Source organism: Mirounga leonina, unplaced genomic scaffold (assembly GCF_011800145.1).
Source record: "Mirounga leonina isolate KUSES-001 unplaced genomic scaffold, KU_Mleo_1.0 Mir_507, whole genome shotgun sequence".
NCBI classification, from domain to species: domain Eukaryota; kingdom Metazoa; phylum Chordata; class Mammalia; order Carnivora; family Phocidae; genus Mirounga; species Mirounga leonina.
In genome coordinates this window covers 4,904,918-4,914,047 of record NW_023270789.1, presented here as the reverse complement: position 1 = coordinate 4,914,047, position 9,130 = coordinate 4,904,918, and the positions used below count along the sequence as shown (strand labels likewise).

The following is a 9,130-nucleotide window of genomic DNA, read 5'->3' as shown; positions in this document are numbered from 1 at the left end:
CTTCCTTCCTTCCTTCCTTCCTTCCTTCCTTCCTTCCTTCCTTCCTTTCTTCCTTCCTTCCTTCCTTCCTTCCTTCCTTTATTCATTCATACAAGAAATACTTACTGAACACCCATTATGAACCAGGCCCTGTGATGGGCACTGGCAACGCAGATTGCCACAGACCAAGATTCTGGTGGAAGAGTAATGAAAAAAAGATCACGGATTAAATCACCCTATGAGCCTTTTCATGCTTCATTGCTACTATTGATCTTTTAGCTAGCAAAGTGCAATTGTGAACTAGAAAAGAAGCTCAAAGAACATGCTCAGTTGATGATCTGCCACTAGCATCATTTATGTATATGAAGTTTGCATCTCACCATTATCCCTTATATTCTGAGTTAACATTCTATTTTTTTGCCTTATTTATCTAAAGTAATAATATTCTAAACTCTATAAAATATGAAGCCTTGGGGAAAAGGATTACAATAGTGGAGCATGTTTTCCTATAAATCATTAAATCATTTAAGACTTTGTGGTATTCTCATTAAATGCCAGTAGAACAATCTTTCAGAATACTTTAAATTTGTTTTTGGATATACAAGCTGTAATTTTGCTTGTATAATTTCTTAAACTAAGAAATATGTCTTAAACTATCTCCCATGCTCTTTTTTACTCAGTCAACTAAAAATTAAGTAGAATATAAAATAATGTCTCTAAAGGTAGCTTGATTAAATAGGAATTTGATTTTTATAATTTATAGACATAAGCAGCTAAAAACTCAGCTTTTCACATCAGTGGATAAAAACTATTGTTAAAATAATTTCTCTTGTATAAAAGAATTCAGATAACTATGCCAAGAGAAATGCTGTAGGTCCTGAAGGAATCTTTCATAATAAATGGAAAACAACAACAAAATAACTAGAATACTTTATAATTAGTTGCAGTAGATTTTGAAGAGCTGTTACTTTGCCCAGATCCTATTCTTTGTTTAAATTTTGTTTGACAAGTATTTTATAAATGATTATAGGAGGTGGTTTCTGTTTCATTAATGAAGCTGATAATGGTTAATTACTAAAGTGGAGTAAACAGTTCAAAACCAGATCAAGAATGAAAAGCCAATTATGTAGAAATGATCCAGCTGTACTAAATATGATTTCCTTTTGCTATTAAAAATCTCAGAAATATTTTAAAACTCTTAAGAAAAAAACCCAACCAAACCACCTATCTTGACTTTCTTACTGTTTTGTTTAGAATTGAAAGCCACATTTAGTTTAGTTTTCAAATTCAGTGAAATAGTTCCAAAACACAAAATTGAATTCACTTGATCTTAACATAAAATGAAAATCAGTACAACTTAAGAGAGAGACATTCTTTTTGACTGCTTAATATGAACTGCAACTGTAGAGGCAAATTTGGATCCTAGCTTTTCTTGTTTTTAAATTGAGATTCATGAGACTTAAAATTTACCATTTAAAAAGTGAACATTTCATTGGCATTTAGTACATTCATAGCATTCTGCAACTACCACCTCTATCTAGTTCCAAAACATGTTCATCACCCCAAAAGGAAAGCCCATACTCATTAAGCTATTACTCCCCACTTACCCCACCCCCAGCTCCTGGCAACCACCAATGTGCAGCCTGTCTTTATGGGTTTACCTATTCTGGATATTTCATATAAATGGAATCATACAATATGTGACCTTTTGTGTTTACCTTCTTTTACTTAACAGTGTTTTTGAGGTTCACTTACATTGTACCGTACGTCGGTACTCATTTCTCTCCCTTTTTTTTTTTAAGGATTCTATTTATTTATTTGACAGAGAGAGATAGCGAGAGCAGGAACATAAGCAGGGGAAGTGCGAGAGGGAGAAGCAGGCTCCCCACGGAGCAGGGAGCCCGATGTGGGGCTCTCCCAGGACCCTGGGATCATGACCTGAGCCGAAGGCAGACGCTTAACCGACTGAGCCACCCAGGCGCCCAGTACTCATTTCTTTATATGAGTTAATTAATATCTTATTGTATGTTTATACTACAGTTTGTTTATCTTTTTATCTATTGATGGGCATTTGTTCTGTTTCCATCTTTTGGCTAAAGTGAATAGTGCTGATGTGAACATGTATTTGAATAACTGTTTTCAATTCTTTTGGGTATGTACTTAGGAGTAGAATTTCTTGGTTATTTGGCAATTCTATGTTTAACTTTTTGAGGAATCACTGAACTATTTTCCATAATACTGAGCTATTTTACATTCCCATCAGCAATATACTAAAGTTTCAGTTTCTCCACACACTCACCAACATTGTTACTATTTAAAAAAAATTTTTTTAAAAGATTTCATTCATTCATTTCAGAGAGAGTGTGAGTGAGAGACCACAAGCAGGGGGAGAAGCAGGGGGGCAGGGAGAAACAGATGACCTGCTGAGCAGGGAGCCCGACATAGGGCTTGATCCCAGGACCCCAGGATCTGAGCTGAAGGCAGCCCCTTAACCGACTGAGTCACCCAGGCACCCCTTAGTTACTATTTTTTTAAAATTATAGTTATACCCTAGGGCGTATGAAGTGGTACTTTATTATGGTTTTGATTTGCATTTACCTCGTGGCTAATAATGTTGATTTTTTCATGTGTTTGTTGGCTATCTCTATATCTTCTTTAGAGAAATGTGTTATCAAGTCCTTTGTGCATTTTTAAATCAGATTTTTTTGTCTTTTTTGTTGTTGAGTTGCGAGAATTCTTGATATCCTGGATACTACATATATGATTTGCAAGTATTTTCTCCCATTCTGTAGATTTTATTTTCACTTTTTTGAGAATGTTCTTTGAAGCCATAGAAGTTTTTAATTTTGATGAAGTTCAATTTATCTACATTTTCTTTTGTTATTCAAAGTTTTGATGCCAAATCTGGGAAACCATTTCTGAATCCAGGATCACGTCAGTTTACCCCTTTGCTTTCTTCTAAGAGTTTTATGGTTTTTGCTCTTATATTTAGGTCATTAGCCCATTTTGAGTTAACTTTTTATATGATGTGAAGCAGGGGTCCAATTTCATACTTTTGCATGTGGATATCCAGTTGTCCCAGCATTTGTTGAAGGGACTATTCTTTCCCCATTGAATGGTATTAGCATTTTTGTAACAAATCAATTAGCCATAGATGAATAGGTTAGAGACTGGTTTTAAATTACTGCAAAACCAAATGGACATTTTTATCTTACTACAGAGATTCTAAAAAATTTGATCCCATTTTTATCTTACTACAAAGATTCTAAAAAATTTGATCCCAGACTAATGGGGGTGTATAAGGATTTTCCTGGTGTTACACATTCTGGTCTTTTGGTTTAGTTCTTACAACAGGATATGGTAGTGAGGAAGCATTTGATAGTGGAAAGAGCATTCTCTGTACACTGCCTAGGGTTTGAATCACATCTCTCTGCATTTACCCTTCATTGATCTTAGGCAAATAACATTACCTGCTTCTTGAGGACAATGTCTAGAGGTTTCTTAGTTGAATTTATTATTATGGTGGTCATTATTGGTAAGCTGCCAAACCCTGCAATCATGTTTCTGAACTTTGTTCTTCTACTGCAATGACAACTGTGTGGGAAAGGGTGTCCATTGGATCTTTGCTCCATGATAGTGTATTGTAGAAGAAAGAAGTTGGTGTTTACTTTTTCATTGTATATTCTGTTCTCCCTCCACCTTCCACTTAGTGGTGTGGATTCACAAAAGCAACTGTGTGCACTTTTTCCCAACTCTGTACTCTGTATCATCATGTTGGTAGTTTGATATTGGCCATGGTGGGAGTATATACACACCAGGGGAATGATCAAACACTACAAATCAAATTTGTTTTTTCCAGTGAGCTGGCTCAGTAGCTTACCATTGCTCCCACTCCTGTCTTCCTTATTAATTTTTAATAATTCTTTTAAAAAGATTTTTATTTATTTATTTGAAAGAGAGAGAGAGCACAGCAGGGGGAGCAGCAGAGGGAGAGGGAGAAGCAGGCTCCCCACTGAGCAGGGAGCACAACATGGGGCTTGATCCCAGGACCCTGAGATCATGACCTGAGCTGAAGGCAGATGCTTAACGACTGAGCCACCCAGGTGCCTGAGATTTAATAATTCCTTAAAATTCAGTTTAAGTGAACTCTCACTTTGGAAGTATGTGACTCCTCTCTGCTTTCAGAGAAACCAGTGCATAATTTTATTGCCTTTTCAATGACTTTTTTTTATTCTTATGTTAATCACCATACATTACATCATTAGTTTTTGATGTAGTGTTCCATGATTCATTGTTTGTGCATAACACCCAGTGCTCCATGAAGAACGTGCCCTCCTCAATACCCACCACCAGGCTAACCCATCCTCCCACCCCCCTCCCCTCTAGAACCCTGTTTGTTTTTCAGAGTCCATTGTCTCTCATGGTTTGTCTACCCCACTGATTTCCCCCGCTTCATTCTTCCCCTCCCGCTACCTTCTTCTTCTTCTTTTTTTTTCTTAACATATATTGCATTATTTGTTTCAGGGGTACAGATCTGAGATTCAACAGTCTTGCACAATTCACAGCGCTTACCAGAGCACATACCCTCCCCAGTGTCTATCACCCAGTCACCCCATCCCTCCCACCCCACCCCCCACTCCAGCAATGACTTTTTAAGGAGCAAATTCAATGTCAGGATTTAACCAGAGAAGCAGAACCAGGGATTCTAAGGGAATTATTGCAAGGAATTAGCTGCCACAGTTGTGGAAGGTGGCTGAGTAAGTCCAAAGACCATAGGCAGAAAGTCAGGGAGAAAAGATCACAAGTAGGTTGGAACCCATGGGCGTGAGCTGTTTGGAGTCATCTTCTTCATTCTCTTGACTCTCGTAACTGCATCGTTACACTCTCCTCTCTTCACTACCATCATTCCTGTCGTCTTACAAACATAGTCTGCTTCATGTTAAAAGCAACCTTAAATCTGGACCTTAAATCCCAGTCTAGATACCATCCCACTTCTCTGCTCCTCCATGCAGCGAAACTTCTAGCCAAATGAACAGAGAATGTTTCTATCTGTTGTGTTTTGCTACCTCTCCTCCAATTCACGTTTTTTTTTAAGTCAACAACTTTTATTATAATTAATATATTTTATAGAAACAGGAATGTATCAAAGGTCAGGGTAATATGAAAAAAAAGTTTTAAAACTTCAAGTTTGAGCAGACGCTGTGGCCCTCCAGTTGCCCCCCAGCCGCCCCTGAAACCCAGCCATGATCAACCCCACTGTGTTCTTTGGCATCTAGGAAGACTGTGAGCACTTGGGCTGGGTCTCCTTTGAGCTGTTTGCAGGCAAAGTTCCAAAGACAGCAGAGAACTTTCGTGCTCTGAGCACTGGGGAGAAAGGATTTATTACAAAGTTTCCTGCTTTCACAAGATTAGTGCAGGATTTATGTGTCAGGGAGGTGACTTCACAGCCAAAATGGCACTGGCAGCAAGTCCGTCTATGGGGAGAAGTTCCATGATGAGAATTTCATCCTAACGCGCACGGGTTCTGGCATCTTGTCCATGGCAAATGCTGGACCCAACACAAATGGCTCCCAGCTTCTCATCTGCACTACCAAGGCTGAGTGCTTGGATGGCAAACGTGTGGTCTTTGGCAAGGTAAAAGAGGGCATGTGGAAGCCATGGAGCGCTTTGGGTCCAAGAATGGCAAGACTAGCTGGAAGATCACCGTTGCTGAGTGTGGACAACTCTAAAACATTTGACTTGTGCTTTATCATAACTACACAGACCATTCCTTCTGTAGCTCAGGAGAGTACCCCTTCACCCCCATCTGCTCGAAATATCCCATAATCTTTGTGCTCTCGCTGCAGTTATATGGGTTCCCTATTTTCCTTACCCCCCTCCAAGTCCAGCTGGATTGCAGAGTTCAGTTTATGATTATGAAATAAAAACTAAACAACCACAACAAAATAAAGCTGCGGGTTTGTATGTGTTGCTCTATTTACATCTGGAACAGGCACAGCAGCTGCACTTGTCCGATGCCTCCTTGCAGATGCAGCCCTGCACCCACGTGGCACCACCCACTGGGCAGCAGGAGTAGCAGCTCTTCTTCAGGAGGTGCATTTGCACTCTTTGCATTTGCAGGAGCCGGCGCAGATGCAGGAACAGTTAAGGGTCCATTTTGAGCAGAGGTGAGGTTGTAGGTGCCAAGCAGGTGACACACAGGGAGACATGCTGGAGGCGTGGCTCCAATTCACTCTTCAATCTCCTATATAACCTGGTTTTATTCTCACCACAACTACTAAAACTGTTGTTTTCAAGGTCACCATGGCAGGCACTTTTGATTGACGAAGGCTTTCATTCCCAACCCCCTTTTCCCTTGTCCACTTTCTCTGTAGAGGCTAGAAAAATTAAACTCTCACCTTCCCAGAGCTTCCCTTGGAGTTCAGGGTGGCTGTATGACAGTTCTGAATAATGAGATCCAAAAGAATTCTGAGGATAGGAGTTTCTTTGAAAGTTTGTCTTTCACTTTTTTTTTTTTTTTTAACCTGGGCATGGAGCCCAAAATGCGGCTTGAACTCAACGGCCCTGAGATCAAGACCTGAGCTGAGATCAAGAGTCAGATGCTTAACTGACTAAGCCATCCAGGTGCCCTGGAAAGCTTTTCTATTCTCTCTCTCTTTTTTAAGATTTTATTTATTTATTTGAGAGAGAGATAGTGAGAGAGAGCATGAGCAGGGGTGGGGAGAGGGAGAAGCAGGCTCCCTGCTGAGCAGGGAGCCCGATGCGGGGCTCGATCCCAGGACTCCAGGACCATGACCTGAGTCGAAGGCAGACGCTCAATGGACTGAGCCACCCAGGCACCCCAAGCTTTTCTAGTCTTAATAAAGGGACATATTTGATGGGCTCCACACCCTTGCGTTTTCCCCCTTTGCCTTGTACATGAGTCCAGAGTAATGACACCCATCATGCAGCCATCAGGGAAAGTTGCCCCCCAGGGAATCACAGCAGCTCCAACATGCAGCTGCCAACTAGTGCCTGTAGCAGCTCATCTCCAGACTTTTTGTTGTGTGTGTGTGGGGGGGAAAGCAAGATTCTTATTTGGGTTCAACTTGATTTTTTGTTGTTGTTTCTCAATTCTGAAATCAGTTCTTATTAATAGAGTCATCACCAACTTTCATGCTGCTAAATTCAATAGACTCTTTGCTTTCCTGATCTTTTTTAGATTCTCAGCAGCATTCCATGCTGTTGAGCACCTTCTTCATGAAACATACGTCTCTTTTAATTTCTTATTTTTATTTTTATTATTATGTTATGTTAATCACCATACATTACATCATTAGTTTTTGATGTAGTGTTCCATGATTCATTGTCTGCGTATAACACACCCAGTGCTCCATGCAGAACGTGCCCTCTTTAATACCCATCACCAGGCCAACCCATCCTCCCACCCCCTCCCTTCTAGAACCCTCAGTTTGTTTCTCAGAGTCCATAGTCTCTCATGGTTCGTCTCCCTCTCCGATTTCCCCTCCTTCATTCTTCCCCTCCTGTTATCTTCTTTTTTTTTTTTTTAACATATAATGTATTATTTGTTTCAGAGGTACAGATCTGTGATTCAACAGTCTTGCACACTTCACAGCTCTCTCCATAGCACATACCCTCCCCAATGTCTATCACCCAGCCTGTCTCTTTCTTAGTTTTTCTTTTTCCTTTTTAGCTACTCACTCTATTTTGCAAGTTCACTCTTCTTTTTTTTTTTTTTTTTAAGATTTTATTTATTTATTTGACAGAGAGAGACACAGTGAGAGAGGGAACACAAGCAGGGGGAGTGGGAGAGGGAGAAGCAGGCTTCCCGCGGAGCAAGGAGCCCGATGTGGGGCTTGATCCCAGGACCCTGGGATCATGACCCGAGCCGAAGGCAGATGCTTAACGACTGAGCCACCCAGGCGCCCCTACAAGTTCACTCTTCTTAAACCAATATTAAATATTGGAGTTTCTCAAGGCTGTGTCTTATTCCTTGGTGATCTTATATATTTTAACAGCGTTAAATACCATCAATATCCTGAAAGCTTCCAGATTATTACCTCTAGCATTGGCTTCTCTAAATTCCAACTTCATATTGTCTAATTCTCTGCTTGATATTCTAGATGCTTCACAAACATTTTAGTCTCAATATATCCAAAGTTGAGCTATTGCTTTTCCATTAAAAATGTATTCCTCTTCCCCTCTTATGTATCTTACTAAACTAATACAGTCCGTCAGTCAGAAACCTGGAAGGCAACCATGATTCTTTACTCTCCAGCATCCTTAATATGGCAGTTACTATGGGTTGGCTCACCTAACGCCCACCGCAATAAACTTCTCCCTGCTTTTCTCTGTTTTAAAGAATGGAAAATGAAATACTCATTTCCTAGCCTCCCATGCAGCTGAGTGCCAGTGACATAGTTTTGATCAAGGAAATATGGATAGATCTTTTAGAAAGTACATAACTTTTTTTTTTAAGATTTTTATTTATTTATTTGAGAGAGAGAGAATGAGAGACAGAGAGCATGAGAGGGAGGAGGGTCAGAGGGAGAAGCAGACTCCCTGCCGAGCAGGGAGCCCGATGCGGGACTCGATCCCAGGACTCCAGGATCATGACCTGAGCCGAAGGCAGTCGCTTAACCAACTGAGCCACACAGACGCCCCGAAAGTACATAACTTTTTAAATAAAGTTTTACTAAAAGAAAATCTTTGCAAGTCTCCCTCTGTCTTCATTACTGGAACTGATTTGTGGTACCTGAAGGTACAGGCATCCATCTTGTGACTGTATGGTTCAAAGCACATGCTAGTGATGAGAAAGCAAGGAACAGAAGTATCTTGAGACATTGATGACATCAACAGAACTACTGTTAAACTGTTAGATTTGTTACATTCAGACTTATTATTATATGGGGGAGAAAAACTCTCCACTTAACCCTTATACTCATTGTAGTAGACTATTAATTGCATCCAAATGCAATTTCTAACTCTAACCATTCAGTCCATCCACAAATCCTACAGGGTCTACAGCAAAATACATCTTGAATCTACTCACCTATCTACTGGGTCAGATTACTACCATCATCTAAGTCTAAGCTACCATCATCTTTCACCTGCAGTACTGTGATGGTCACCTAACTGGTTACCTCACTAC

The 9,130-nt window shown here is 40.1% G+C and overlaps 1 pseudogene; it reads left to right on the top strand.

Moving 5' to 3' along the window:
- The first annotated feature begins 5,222 nt into the window (after positions 1-5,222).
- LOC118000531 lies at positions 5,223-5,708 on the top strand (annotated as a pseudogene).
- The last annotated feature ends 3,422 nt before the right edge of the window (positions 5,709-9,130 follow it).